The sequence below is a fragment of the Opisthocomus hoazin genome, chromosome 4, assembly GCF_030867145.1.
Source record: "Opisthocomus hoazin isolate bOpiHoa1 chromosome 4, bOpiHoa1.hap1, whole genome shotgun sequence".
In the NCBI taxonomy this organism is placed as follows: domain Eukaryota; kingdom Metazoa; phylum Chordata; class Aves; order Opisthocomiformes; family Opisthocomidae; genus Opisthocomus; species Opisthocomus hoazin.
This window is the reverse complement of record NC_134417.1, coordinates 7,156,673-7,171,487: the sequence shown is the minus strand read 5'-3', so window position 1 is coordinate 7,171,487 and position 14,815 is coordinate 7,156,673. Positions and strand designations below refer to the sequence as shown.

General features: G+C 44.2%; 1 protein-coding gene across 2 annotated transcripts in view; it reads left to right on the top strand.

Moving 5' to 3' along the window:
- Positions 1 to 1,408: 1,408 nt before the first annotated feature.
- The window catches only part of SPSB4 (splA/ryanodine receptor domain and SOCS box containing 4), a 96,321-nt gene continuing 82,914 nt past the window's right edge, over positions 1,409 to 14,815 (top strand). For both annotated transcript variants that reach the window (XM_075417296.1, XM_075417298.1), the window contains exon 1: positions 1,409 to 1,599. The gene's annotated coding sequence lies outside the window, so the exon portion shown is untranslated. The remainder of the gene's footprint in view (positions 1,600 to 14,815) is intronic.

Sequence of the window (14,815 nt, the reverse complement as noted above, 5' to 3'; positions counted from 1 at the left end):
TGGGTAGGTGGGGAATCTTGCCCGCTTCATCCCCAGAAGTATGAAGCATAGGCCAGAACAGCAGAATTTGAGGAAAAGTACTTTCTAGTGTAAGTTCTTCACCTTTAAGTTTTTATTGGCTTGTCCTGCAAGAGGCAGTTATTTTATGTCACCTTTACAGTGTTCTAAAATCTCTGAGTGATGTTAATCTAGTTTTGGGGTGGCAAGTGCACAGACAGTGTGAGGAGCAGCAGCATCTGCCAGTTCTTGTCTCGAGCTCTGACCCAAGCACTGTGTGTGTGAGAGGGAAAACGCAACATCTCTGTCAACCTCTGCTGCTCGTCCTGGTGGGGGAGGGTTTAAGAGCCAGAGGTTAGGAAACACTGATTTTCAGGTTGGTATTTACTGATGTTAATGAATGAGCAGTGATGGAAGCGCTCGCCTTTTGACTGTTTCACAAACTGCACTGGTGTGACAGGACTTGCCTTGCCCATCGCCTTGTAGAAGGCTCGAAGCTTATCTAGAAGTGTGTGTTCAGTTTTAGCATCTAAGAGTGTAATCAGAGCTTCACCTGCATAGATATGGTCTAGAAAGATCAAATAATGCAAAAAAACCACCCCAAGAATATACATGCTTTGTTTATACCTCAGTTAGTTTTCCGTGCCCTGCCAGCTGTGCAGCACTGAGCCCCTGGGTGCTCTCTGCCCCCTCCCCGGCGCTCGCTGGGAGAGGAGGAGGAGAGGAGAGGAGAGGAGAGGAGAGGAGAGGGAGAGGAGAGGGAGAGGAGAGCAGCGGAGACGAGAGCAGCGCAGGAGCTGCCGGCGGCAGCCCCCTGCCCGCGTCGCTGGCGTTTCACGTGCCCTCCCCGCCCGAGGCGGGCCGCAGGGCGGACGGCGCCGGGCCCTTCGCGGGGGGCCGAGCAGCCTCCCAGGGACCGCGTGCTGTCTTTTAAGAAAAGTTTGTCGGTGCCCGCGGGGCGAGTTTCACGCGGGGCCGGGGGCGGCGCGGCGGGGAGTCGCGGGAGCCCGCTCGGGCGCCGCGCTGCGTCCGCGGGGGCCGGGGCGGGGCGGGGGGAAGGGGCGTCGCCGTCTGTTGTTAATTCCCCGGCCATTGGGTTAGTAGCCCGCCGTGATGAGATCAGCGGGATCGGCTTTCGCGAGGGGGCTCGGCGCTCGCCGCGCTCCCGAGCTGCGCCGGCTCTCGCCTGAGGCGGCGGCGGGCAGCCCGGAGGGAGGCAGCGTGCACAAAGCCCGGCGGCCGCCGCAGGCCGCCGCCCGCCTCGCCACCGCCCCCGGGCACCGGGCGGGGCTTCCGGGCGACCCGGCCCAGCCGAGCCGAGCCGAGCCCCGGCGCCGCCCGCAGCCCCCCGGGCGCGGCGCCCGCCGGCTCCCCCCCGCCTCCCCGGGACGGCGGCTCGCCCTTGGCGCGGCGGCAGCTGCTGGAAGCCCGCAGCTGGGGCCGGTCTCTCTCCCGCGCGGGGCACCGTGCGAGGGGGGTGCTCCTGCGAGTCACGGTGGGGGGGGTTGCGAGTTTGTTTACTTGTGATTCGCGTCTCTACTTCTGGATTCTCCTTTCTGCTCGCGTAACGGATCGGCAGAGGTGCTCCGCGGGGTGTGCGTGGTAAGTTTGCCATGGGTGGGTTCTGTTCGTGGGAATTTCGGTTTGTTGCACGGTACGTAGAGATGAGTTTGTGGGTTTGTTTCTTTTTTTTTTCTTTAAACGGTGCTGTTTTTTAAGCTGGTGTTTAAAGAAATACACTTCTGAAACGTTTTCTAGTTTATAATGAAATGTTTTACAATAGAAATTAGTTTCCTGAGCTATGAAAGAGAATTGTTTCTAGATGGTAGATAGCTGAAGATTTACATTTCTTATAAACTGAGTTGATTTGACTTTGCGCTGGTGAAAATAAACCTTCTTGCCTCGGCATTGCCACAGGCTGCTCTTCTACAGCTCTTTCCGGCAGCGAACGCCGGACCTCCGTCCAGCTGCCTGGGGAGATCTGGGATGCTGAGCCGCCGCCTCCTCGGGAAGGGCGAGAGGCCAGGCGGGCCGGGGGCTGGTCCAGCCCGCGTCTGTGGGCGAGACTCGGGTTTCAACAAAGAACGGCGCTGGCTTGGCCCGCGTGGTGCTTCTGACGGCTCCGGCGGCGTGGGGTTTGCTGTCGCCGGCGGGTGGGTGTCCCCGCCGAGGGGCCGCGGGGCTGGGCGCTGCCCTCGCCCTCCCGCTCGCTCCCGAGGGAGGGCCCCGGCGTAAGGGCGGCCGGGGAAGTTGGTGTGGCAGCGAATAATTTCGATTTCTTTGTGTTGAGGACAGAGTGTAGGCCGCTACAGGGGGGGAAGCGTCCTATATAGACAGATAACCAGCTACTACTTCAGTTGCTGGCTTGATGTTGGCTGCAGCCCTTCGGTGCTTAAGTCATAACTGATATTTTCACAGTGCCCTGTTTGCCTTCGGTGACAGAAGATATCTCCACGTTGGGAAAGAACTTTTCCTCCGGGGGAAAAAACAGCCACAAAGAGTTACTCTTCATGCTTGTGGCTGAAACTGGCCTGGCTTGCACAGCCTATCTCTCAAAGGATGTTACATTTTTAATGTTGTTTCTGTAACTAAAGCAGCCCGTCAGGGATGTGAATATCAGATTGCTGTTAGGTTATGTGGTGCTGCTGACAGAGTAATGCCAGATAGTGTAAGTTCTCATAACAACAAACAGAAGTTTTATAGCTGTCCTTGGTAATGGAATTCTGGTTTTCTTGGTAGCTAATATGCCACAGTGTCTTGCTGCTGACTCTGGATGTCCTTGGATGACCGTCCTGTGCCTCAGTGTCCCTGCCAGGGCTGAAGGGAGGCCCGGTACTTCCCTGCGTCACAAGGATGATAAAACTTCCCAGCGCTCTGCTTGCTGAGGCCCTCATGTGGGAGTTGCTCTGGAAGTACTTGCTGGCTCTGGTACTGCTGGAGAGCCTTGTGCTCACACCAGTACCATCCTACTGGTGTGTTCACTGGGCTTCTGTTTGTCTGTACAAATGTCACTTCAGCCAGCATTGAAATACCAGGCTTCCTGTTCGACAGGCTTTGGGGCTTGGGAGTGATAAAGCAGTGTCACTTTGTTGCAAGGAGCTTTTCAAAGTTGTGAGATTTTGGGTTTTTTTCACATAGAAGCGCAACCTTCCTGTAGCAAAGTGCCAGTTGAGTATTTTGCTTCTTGAAAGAACCAGAACTTCTTATTTTTGGTTTGACCAAATTACAGTCGTCTTTGACTTCCGTTTGTGCAGCACAGGAATTTCTGAATGATGGGCCATCTCTCCCGCAACGCCGCAAGCTCACTAACTTGTCAGGCTTCATTGTTGCCGTGTAAACTTCTGTAATGGATTTTCCATGTACCAAGAAAAATTGAGCAAGCTATTTTTGTCTCATTTTCCTTCACAATCACTGCCCCTTTTCTGTGTATGTGTCATTGTCCTCATTTTGTGGGGGGTGAAGATAATTTTCACAGTGGAACTCGATGCTGTGTCCCAGGACTCTGTGTGATGGTTATTTTGAGTTGGGTTTTCTTAGTTCAGACAGCTGTTTTGCCTACACATTGGAGGCATAGTGACAGCAGTCGAGGAAGACAGCAGAGCATTGTTTTCTGAGAAGTTAATTGTTAAACATACTTGGTTAAAACGATTAGCAATGTAGTGTTAGATATCCAGCTGTCCCATCCCCATAATCTTGGCCAGGAAGAGGAGGGTAAGAAGAGGGATGCCTTTACCAGATTCAAGTTCTGTAAGCGGTGCTGCGTTTTAGCCGCCTGCTCTCTTTAGCCTTCTTGGCTGCTCACTGCTGTTGCACTGACATCCTTTACTCAGCTTTTTTTGTGCTGGGGCAACAGCACTTCAGTGCAAATTTGAGGCTTTCAGAGTGCTTCTAGGCACGGTGAATCCCAGCTTGAATAACGGTGACGTGGGGTGTACTTGATTGCTCACTCCATTTCCCCTTTCAGTTAGTGAGGATAGATGCACTCTTCTTAACAGAATATCTGCGTAAGGGAAATCTAGATATATTTTCATTTTAGCAGGCTTTCCAGGGTAAAAGATTGATGTGAATGTTGCTGGACTTTGTGAATCCCGCCTTAAGGCCAAGACAAGGCTGATGGTAGAGCACAGCAGAGGCTGGTATCACGAGGGGGGGGGGCTGCCTTTCTGACACCATCCAGGAAACAAACCTGGGCTCGTGACACAAGTGGTGAAGGGCTCCATGCTGGTAAAACTCCATTTAGGTGGACACAGCTAATTTAGCAGAGTCTCGCTGAACTACAGTAATACAGTACACAACTGGAAGCTAATGGAAGTGTAGGCTGCCCATGTTGTCCTAGGGTCTTAAAGTATTAAGCCATTTTCTGTGATGAAGGCCATGCTTAAGGCTGCCCGTTGAACAGCTAACCAGTTTTCTGAAGTCAAAACTCAATATAAAATTTCTGTGTGTCGAAAAATATCACTAATAATTCTGGGAGTTACTGTTGTTGTACTTAAATGTTTGAAAATAAACATGTACTGTGGATTGAATGTTGCCAGACCACATAGCTACCTTGCCCACGTGTGTCTTTCATGGGATTACGTACACGCTAGTGAATCTGCGGCGTACTCTGCAGCACACACATCCTTCAGGGATGGCTTAAAGCTGTCTTCTTAACATGCAGCTTAGGCATTCGAGAACTCTGTTAGCTGATGCGTGGTTGTGCTGTAGGAGAAGATGTCAACGTATCATGCACTTCCTGGAAGAGTAGTTTGTCTTCGGACTTCTTTAACTTTACTTAACACATGCTCGGGTTGTTTGTGGGGGTTGTTTGGTTGAGATGTCTTGCTTATTTGATTTTTGCGTTGAAAAGGTGTGTGTAGATCACTAACACAATTGGTAGACCGTAGCCTATAAATATCCTAGGATGCACCACTCCAAAAGGGCTGAATCCAGAGATAAACAACCAACTGTTGTCCTTTACTTTGAGAAAGTTATTTCGTTACACTCTTCAAGCTACCGTTGCTTGAAGACAGCTGTGTACTTGACCTGTGCTCTCCAGAGTAAAAGTGTTTGAAATGGTGGATGCTATCTGAATCCGGCTTGAAGATGATGTACGGAAATGCCTTTGCTTTGCCTTAGCTACTTGCACTGCTTTACAGCCCACAGTCATTTAGATTGCACAGTGATAAAATTGAGGTTTGGGGTTTTTTTTTGTGTGTGGAAAGCTGACAGTGTAATCGGTAACATCCACAACCTTTAAAGGAAAAATCCTTGCCCTGAAGAGATTTTGTTTTAAAGCAAAGCTCAAAGAAAATGGTGTGCCCTGGTAGCCTTGGTGGTAGCATGGAAAAAGGCATCAAAGAGGAGAGCAAGAATAATGTGACTTATGTTTTGGGAGCAAGGCTGCGTAACAGAGAACAGCACTTGTGGAGTGCTGCGACTTTGAGCTAAGAACTGCAGTTGCAGTTTGGCTGGCAATAGTTGAGTAAGAGTTGATGGCTGTATTTTGGTTACCTCTGTTCTATTAAAGACTGGGACTGTCCATCAGGAATGTTGGATAAAGCTCACTTCTTTCCTTCCTTTAGTTCCCCTTGGACAAAAAATGGAGTAGTGACAAGTACTAGCCTATTTAGAGATGCATATGTATATATATGTTTATGTTTGAGGAGTGTGTGTGTCTTTTTTTTTAAAGGCATGGCATCTTTGCCTCAGAGCCCAGAGTGGTGCAGTTCCTGATGTGTGTAGTGATTGAAAGGCAGAAATTTATCACAACTTGCTGTGTGTTTTCCATAGCAAAGAAAAAACCACAAGGGAGTTTTTCTTCTTTAGTAAGAAGTGAAGTACCTAGGCTAAACATAGGTGCTCAGCTTTGACCTGAATCTGTTCATACTGAAGTCGCTTGAACTTAGACCAATGCAGAGCAGTATTTTGTTTAATTTTTTGCTTCGCTCTGCTTAGTCTGTGTATATTTGGGTTGAACATCACTGACTAAACCTGCTCATGACTGGTGTCAGATGACAGGTTTTATTGTGTTGCACTGCAGAGCGCGGGTGACTTAGCAGCTTTATCTTTGAGGATTTGTCAGAGGCTGAAGTGACAAGTATGCTTTGGTGTGCAGCACGAAGCGTGGCAATGTTTGAAATCCATCTTTGAGCTGATTGCAAACGAATTGTTTCAGAGCTGTACAGCAGACTCTTTAGCTGAGTTTGCTTTCTTGATTTAAATATGTGCATTTCCCAAAGCTCGTTCTAATACTGTTTAATTTAACCCTATCGCAACAATCTGGCATGCACTTTTGTTCTGTTAGATTGCGTTGTCGCTTTCCATGTTAACAGTTCCCAAAGAAGATCTCGCAAAGTGCTTTTGAGAGAGAGAAAAGATTGCCTGTGTTTCCGCTGTCTTGTCAGAAGAATGAGGATTTACTTCCTGCAGAAACAGGTCCATGCCCTGGAACCGAACCAGGGGCTGAACTGCAGTAGCTCTGTCTCGGAAAGCTCCCCTCAGTGGGGTGGCTGCTGAGCTTCCTGCAGGAGGGCTGGGCGCCCGCTGCAGCGCTGGGGCCACGGCAAGGACTGCTGGCTTGCTCTGCTGTTGTATTTCTTGAGCAGATTTTTTTGCTTGGTACCTGAATGCAACAAAGCTCTGTGTGAGGAGAAGTGAGGCCGGTACCTAGGGACCATTCAACCTCCTTCTACCCCTAGCAGCAGCAGCTGCCTCATGCGACTTTCAGTTTTTCTCGTGATTAGGCTGCAATATTCGGTAGTCTGAGCAATGCTGTTTCCATTTCTTTTTAAATTCGGTAGCCTTTGTTAAAAGTACTGTTTCATGAGTATTTAAAAATTGGCTTATTTAGAATTGCAATTTCACGGGGGTATTAATCATGTGAGACTACTGGCAGAGCTTTAGGTGTGGAAAAAGGGGAGATTTTTCACAACTGCCGAATGGCTTAGGTACTCAGTTGTCATTTCATTTTTACGATTTATTCTCCATCTCTTCTTCAATGAATGCAGAAATAAATTCCCTCCAGTGCAGGGCTATGTTTTTCGTTAGGTATTGGAGGTCGTCATTTTTAAAGAAAGCCTAGTTGCACAAAGTATTTACATTAGTGGTACATTTCATACCGAGAATGTGCTGTCCACAGAAATCCCGAAGTGGTGATCGTAGGCGTCGTCATGATCTATGAGGTGGTTTTTTTGTTTTTCTTTAAAAATATTATGAAAAATTAGTTTTACTAGGGAGGGCCAGAAGTGGCTTGGAAGAAAGTTGGCTGTTGTTATCTTTGGACATTGATCTATTCCGCAAAATCTTCGTGCTTATTTTATAATTAAACTATTTTTGACAGAAGCCACGCAATGCACGATTTTGTCAGTGACAACTGTATTGCTTCACAGGTAAGAAAATGTGAATGTCAAATGACAGTCAAAGCTATATGTAGCCAAGGAAAATGGTTGGATTAAGTGTTTGATAAAGAGAGTTTTAAATTCAGAGCTTTAACTGTTTTGTGAGTTACTAGCTAAATTATAAAAGGTTTCTTGTTCTGAGAACTACTTTAAGGGCAGCTTGGACATACAGAACAATCTGGGGGCCAGTACTGATAATTTTGAAACTTTGTTTTCCAAGTAAAATATTTCAGACTCTGTTTTCCAGAATAAGCTCTGCTATATTCCTCACCAAAGGTTATGATGTGCTTTTGGCAGCAGAATCATTGTAGTGTTTTGAAGTGAATAGTTGCTTTAAAATAAAGTTCAAGTATTAATTTGTTCATGCTAGTATTCCTTGCTCAGTGATGTCAGTACATGCAATTTTGTAGTGTATCTGTATTGACTTCGTTTATGTGAATTGTTGGCTCAAGTAAAAAATGATCTCAAAATTTAGTGTAGCTAATCTGGGGATTTAAGAGTTAAAATTGAAATCTTTTTATGGCATTGTTTGTGTTGTATTGTTTGCATTTCTGGCTGAAGGAGACACTTAGCTGAGGTTAAAAAAAGCCCATTAAAATTTAACTACTCCATTTGTTTGGTTGTCTTCAAAGTTTATCCTTATTTAACCTGTAAAAAGATTGACTTGCAGATTTTTTTTCAGATGAGAGACGTATTTGCATGGGCAATTGAGTATCTGTTCCCCATGGTTTATCACTGGTCTACTTGGACTTAAATTGAGGACCTCAGTGTGATACTAGCATGGCCTGAACTTTTTGAAGGCCCTGGGATTATTTTGGGGCTCTAGCTAGTTCACCCAAGCAGGGTCATTATTTTATCCTTTGCATAGGAAAGAAGCAGCAGCATGCCTTTGGGCATGTGTTAAACCTGAGACTGTTGATAAATTAATTTCTGAGCTTTGGTGGTTTCATGCCATGCTTTAGAGCAGTCTTTTGGGGATGTGACTCTGCAAGCAGATTTAGGTGCATTGTCGGCTTGCTTTCGTAAATTATGATGCAGAGTAAAGAAGCCAAAATACTATATTTCCTATTGTTGAAAACTGGTCAAGCATGTCAGAGATGGTAGAAGTTTTCTGAACTAAAGACGATGACACGTGGAAGTGTATAAAAGACAGCAAGCATTGCCAACCCGACCTCTTTTTGACTGCGTTGCTGCATATTAGCATTACACTTGGTTTGTGCCAGCTGTTGACTGTGTCCCTGCATTTCATTATTGTCAGTCTCTGATGCTTTTAACATCTCAGTTATACTTATTGTGATAGTCTCACTTCTAATTCACAGTATACTGATCATTCACTAAATATGTATCTAGTCCTTGGTTTTGATGTTACAAGATTAAAAGGGTGTGTTTTCTATCATCTTTGGTATTGAAAGCCAAATAACATTTTGAGGCTGCTGGTTATTTAAAATGAGTAAAACATAAAGAAGTTCCTTTGTACTTTGGTCAGTGCTGACGTAACTGCTTCCAGTAGTCTAGAAAGTGTTACACATAGTTCGTTGATGGCCTGTTTAGACTAAGATGCAATGTTGTAAGTGCAATGATCATCTACCAAAGATGCATGAATGTGCTCAGGAAGCATTTGTTACAACATGTATCTTGTCCTTTGAAGTTCAGATGTAACAAGTTATATTAAACCAGCATGAGTATGAGACCTGGAATATGTAGTGGTTGTTCTTAAGTTTCTTAACTTTCATGTTAATGGTATGTGAAGCAAAATGTTTGAGCAAGAGAAGGAAGGGAAGAGAGGCTCGCCTGTATGAGCCTAACTCTCCTGGCAGCTGTGTACTTGAAGCACAGATGTAGTGGGAGGAGGGAAGGAGAAGAGCATTCAACAGCACAAGTTCTTGGAGGTGCACCTGGTGAAAAGTTGGTTAGTTTCTCAAAGGGGCTAAGCTTAAGTATTCATCAGGATTTAAAAACAAAATGGAGAGTGAAAATAGACTTCATAGGCAGGGTGCACAAATGAAACTGTCAGAGTAGCGGCAAGGTACTTCTGTGATGCTCAAACTCCTGTGAGGAGTCAGCACTGGTGTGGTAACATACCTTTCCTCACCTCGATAAGCTGCAGTGGGATGGGAGAAAGTACATGAGGCTGCTGCCTTGAATTCATGTCTAGGGATACAGAGATCCTTCAGTTTACACTTTTTATTCTTTTTTTCAGTGAGCTACCTACAGCATTGATAATTGGGTTGTTTCCTACTCTTAGACCCTGTAATGAGAATCAACTGTTTATTTTTAGTCTTTCTAGTTTTGTCGAATGATAGTGCAAGAGAAGGAAAAGAATCCATACGTGCCAGGCCATTTCAGTTTGACTGCTGGAAGAAGACACCGAAGCAAAATTTAAGCCGAAGCCTATCAATGCTCCGGGGACATGAGACTGACTGAGCTAGCTTTTACTGCTGCGCTCCATCCGTGTCCTGCTAATAGAGGATGCTGGAGCAGGAAGTCTTCATGAGTACAACAGGAGCCAACCCTCTCCCTTTATTTTTAGACTTTGTTTTCCCAGTGGTAAGATAGTTTGGAACTTGGGGGTCAATGCCTGAGGTTGGGCAGGAATATAACTTAGTAATGAATGCTACCTGGTATGCAGTTATTCAGGAGGTGAGTGGGGAGACTGTCTTCCCCTGTAGCTAGAAGTTGCTGAGATTGATTGATTGTGGTGTAACGTAATTCCAGTGTGTGGAGGCCTGACATCCTATTTGCTTCTGGAAATAGATGAAGATAGTGAATTAATGCAGAAGTATTTTTGTTTTGGGTGCTGGAAAGAGTGGGAAAGCCACTGCTGAAATCTGGCACCAAAATTTAGATATCTGAATTAGCAATGCAGGAAACATAGTAGCGAGTGTAGCAAGCAGCTCAGTTTCTCCAGAGCGGTGCTGGCAGTGTAGACAACTTGGGTACTGAACTCATGCAAGCATCTGAACTGTGCAGAGCAAGCATCTCTTTATACCCATTGTGAAAAATGTGTGTGGGATGCTTCCTCTGGATATCCTTACACCAAGGCGTAACTGGCATTTTAATACAACTTTTATCATAGGGTTCCCACTGAAGTGGTCTTCACAATGGATTTTCTGCTTGTACTTTTTTTTTATCTCCATATTTGCATATAATGGTTTCTACTGCCACAGCTGTTCTGTGTTTGGTTTCCAAAGTGGTAATAAATGTGGTATGCTGAAATCAAAGCTTAGCCTGATAGTCTATTGCATAAATATAACTGGAAGGGAAAATTTGAGCAGTTACTGTATTACAGCAAAGATGTGTGGGTTGATGGTCTTGGTAGAATTCACTTCTTGCATTTAGGTCTCTTATGGTGCAAGAATAATTTTTTGATACATGTAATAATTAGGTTTTGAAATAAAGAGGATTATCTTGCATTTTAATCACTCTGCCTTAATAGCAGGGAAGAAAAATCTTTGTATTGTAAGACTCCCAACTCTGTTCTCAGTGTTTTCTAGAATGACATTTTAATTGTATTTTATATTTATGGGACTCATACTTAAAACTTATGATTCTCATAGGTTCTTACTAGTGCCCCAATGTATATTAATCAGTTGTATTTTTAAAGAGTGTAAGCTTCTGTCCTGGTTGTCTTACCAAACAAAAACTCAGTAAACAATTTTTTGTGAAGAGAATTATTATTTCTAATGGTAATTTTTAATGTGTAACTCTAATATTCAGCTACACTTCTCTTGTTAACATGAAGCATTAATGGTTGCTTCATACGTAGTACGTGAATAGCTTATAAACAAATAAACAAAAGTAGGTTTAAATATCATGCCTGTATTTAGCAAAGCTAGTGGATGGTAATCAGCATAATGGCTGACAATAGATTTTACTGTTCCAGCAGGCGAACTTGCACCCAGAAAAAGCACACAAGATCAGGAATGGCTAGAGACTGTTGGTGAATGTGTTCTTCTCCAGATGCTTTCTTAATTCCTTCAATTAACTTGATTAAGCAGCTTAGCTTAAATAGCAGAATTTGTGACTTGGAATTTCTCCCGTGCAGTATTTTCCCACTGCCTTAGGAATTAGTTCCTTTAACATCTTGTCTGTGTAAAGCAGGCAGCCTTGGTTGCTCCTGTGTCTTGCACAGACATGAGATGATGTATGCTTAGTATGAGAGGCATGCACTGGGTGGGTTTTTTTTTTCCTCTCTGCAATTGCATCTAGGCAGAAGTCATAAATCATAGTGATTTCTGCACAGGGCAATTGAATGGAGACTCGCTACCTTATTTTTTATTAGTATTGAAAGTTCCCCCCTGCTTAGATCACTACAAAGCCTTCCTCAACAGAGAAGAGCATGCTCTTTTTTCCCTTTGCCTTTTACTCTGCTTCAGAGCTGTGTTTCGTAGTGCAAGGTTAGCTCTGAATGCCATGCTCTGATATCTGAGTTAGGTAGCTGGCATATCTGGTAGAGCCTGGCCAAAGCAGTGACTGAGAAGATTATGTACGTGGGATTCTTTGTTCGAGAACAGTGTGCGCCATGTTCCAGTTACAGCATTGGAAGGTGTGTTTTCTCATTGGTCTTGGGTGTCCACGTTGGCTGCAGCTGTGGCACAGTTCACCAAATATTTTTCCTCCTTCTGGATTCTCCAGTCAAGCGGCTGCTTTTGTATTCTTCTGACCACCATCTTAAGGCAGGGGCTCCTGAGCGAGGGAATTGCTCTCAGGGACCACTTAGGAATATAATTAAACTTCCTAGTTGTACCACCAGTGCCCTTACCAGGTAACCTGGTACATCCCCTTTCCTACCCCAAGGCTTTGTCTTCGCAGTGTTAGATAGGGAATAGGGATAGGGATGTTAGATAGGGAAGCTGGATGGTAGCACGGGGTTCCTGTTCATCTCTCTCTGTTTGCTTTCCTCGAGGATGTTTTCTCCCTTTCTGGTAAGAGTCATGGTTATGTTATAGTGTCCTCTGTTTTTCAGAGTGCAGAAAGGTGGCCTGAGATGAAACCTGATGGCACTAGAGAACTCACCCATTAGTAACTACTGCAGCTCAAACTTACGTTGACTTTTGGGTAGTGTGGTAGCCTGGAGCTCTGTGTGGCTCATCTTCCATGTTTTCAGCTGCTGGCCCAACAAATTGTTGATTTCCAAGTTACAGGTCTTTCCATCTGGCTCTGGCTTGCCCTCCCAGCAGGAATATGCCCTCAGTTCTGCTGGTACATGGCCACAGATTATTTTGAACAGTTTTCTGAAAAATACTTGTATTTTTTCAGTATTAGAAATAGCGGTGTCTCACGTAGGTTGTTTTTAAATCTGTGCAATAGCTTTGGAAGTGGGTATCTGTGTTTATAACTGTTTTTTTTCTCACAAGAATTTCAGAAAAGACCCTGGTACTATTGCTACGTTTTCTCCTTCCCTTGATTATACAGTGCTAACCAAAATCATGACATTAACATTTTGATAATTACTGGTGAGTCTGTAGATTGGCATTGAACCAGCTATCTACTGTCTAATGAAGGATGGTGGTTGGGCGTGCTGGTATGAGTTTTCTCTTTCCAGCAGTGCCACGTGGACTGTACTAGCCTTAAGAACCTTTGCTGTGGAGTCAGAGGTGAATGTTGTAAAGATACTAAAATAGGAGAAGGATGTCCAAGTATTTTTTGGTGGCATTGGTTTCTCCCCCTTTCTCAGTGTTGGTTATGAGGGGAACATTAAATGAGTTATGTTGGTTCTGGAGGTGTATGAGATGAATTCCTTCCTCTTCTTTCTCTTCTAATTTTGGAAATTTACTTTTATGTCCATTGCAAAATATGCATTTACGGGCCTTAATTTTATCCCAGTGATAAGCTCTGCTACATCATAGAATCTAAATTTAGTTAGGTGAATCCCACGTATGAGGTCTGGTTTGCAGACCAGTATTTGTAGCTGATTTTTATAATTTGGAAACAAGTGGTCTTTCGGGAATTGGAGTGGGCCAGTACCTGTGGAGAAAATAGGAGCAACATCCACTAGCAATGAGTTGTGATGATGAAGCCTCTGGAGTGTGGTCAAGAAGACTCACATGGAAGAGAGCTCTGAAGCTGGGGGAGAGTCAAAGCCTGAATTCTTAAGAAGAGAAAACCGGACATGGGCAGACAAATAAAGTCTTTCCTTCTGTTATGCAACATGATGAGTTTGGTGTAGAATCTTATGTCTCGGTAACTAATGAAAGCCAGTTAGCTTTTATAAACCAGTCTTGCCTAATTGTAAGTATTTTGGGGATGTTTCAGCTTTTTGTGAATAGTCCTAATATGAGAGCAGATTTAAGTACATCAGGAAGGCTGCATGGTTAAGCAAGTCACATGTGACTTCCCATTATTAAAGAAACTGAAGATGGGAATGATACAGGGAAAGGAGGAGGGAAAAGGGTGGGAAGGGGAAGGAGACTGGAAAGACCAGGATTGTAACAGAAAGCCCTTTTGCAATAAATCTGTGATGAAGATGATACACAGGGGAATCAAAAAGCACCTGTTTTTCATTCCTTCCCTCTCTATAGCGGAAGATTGCTGTTCATGAGAGAGATTCTTCAGGTGGTTAGAAGCATTCATAAACTTCTGGATTTTAACACTCCATTTAACTTCTGTACTACAAAAGTTACTTTCTTCAAACTTGCCTCTGTTTTTGATCTGTCTTTACAGTAAACTGTAACAGAGTTAACGATAAATACAAAAATGCACAACTGCTCTTGATCCTGTGATTCTAGTAGCAAATTCCATGTCTGCACAACACTTCTGGGAAAACTATATGGCAGTTTGTCTTTTGAAAGACTGGTTAAAACTTAAACCCCCTCAGATTTCTAGTATGGTTAGATACTTTTTTTTTTCCTGTTGGCCAAAGGGCTTGCTTTCCTCTACTGAAGCAATTTGTAGAGTTTGTGCAGTATCCAGCATGGTTTTATATTCAACAGAGTGGGGTGGTTTGTATGTGAATTCCAAGGCTTTTGCAATAGTAAATCATGGTTTGCTTGATAAATGCAAATTTGCATTTATGCTGATGTGAATACCTTGTTTAGAGGTCAAATAATTCTGGAAGGATTCTCAATTCTATCCTGCCTGTGCTTTTCTTGAAGATGTGGTAAACAAAAATCAAGTTTGCCACCTAGCTCTGATAGAGTTGAAAAAAGAATAACTTTCCCAGTATTTGTTCAGGAATGCGGGCCATACTGAGAGTTGTTACGGTTTTATAACTCAATGGGAAAATGATTTTTTCCTTAGAGGTAGTCCCTTACTTCCAAAGACATTTCGAAATGTTACTTTTGCTCTTTATTATGCTGGAAATCAAGGTGGTCTGTATATCCCAATGCAATCTAGGGTTTCACGTGTCTTTCCTGAATGTGGTTTTTTTAACATTATACCTATTGATGGAGCTCAGCTTGCATTTACTGATGTGGTCTCTCTTTGTGTATAATTCTGCT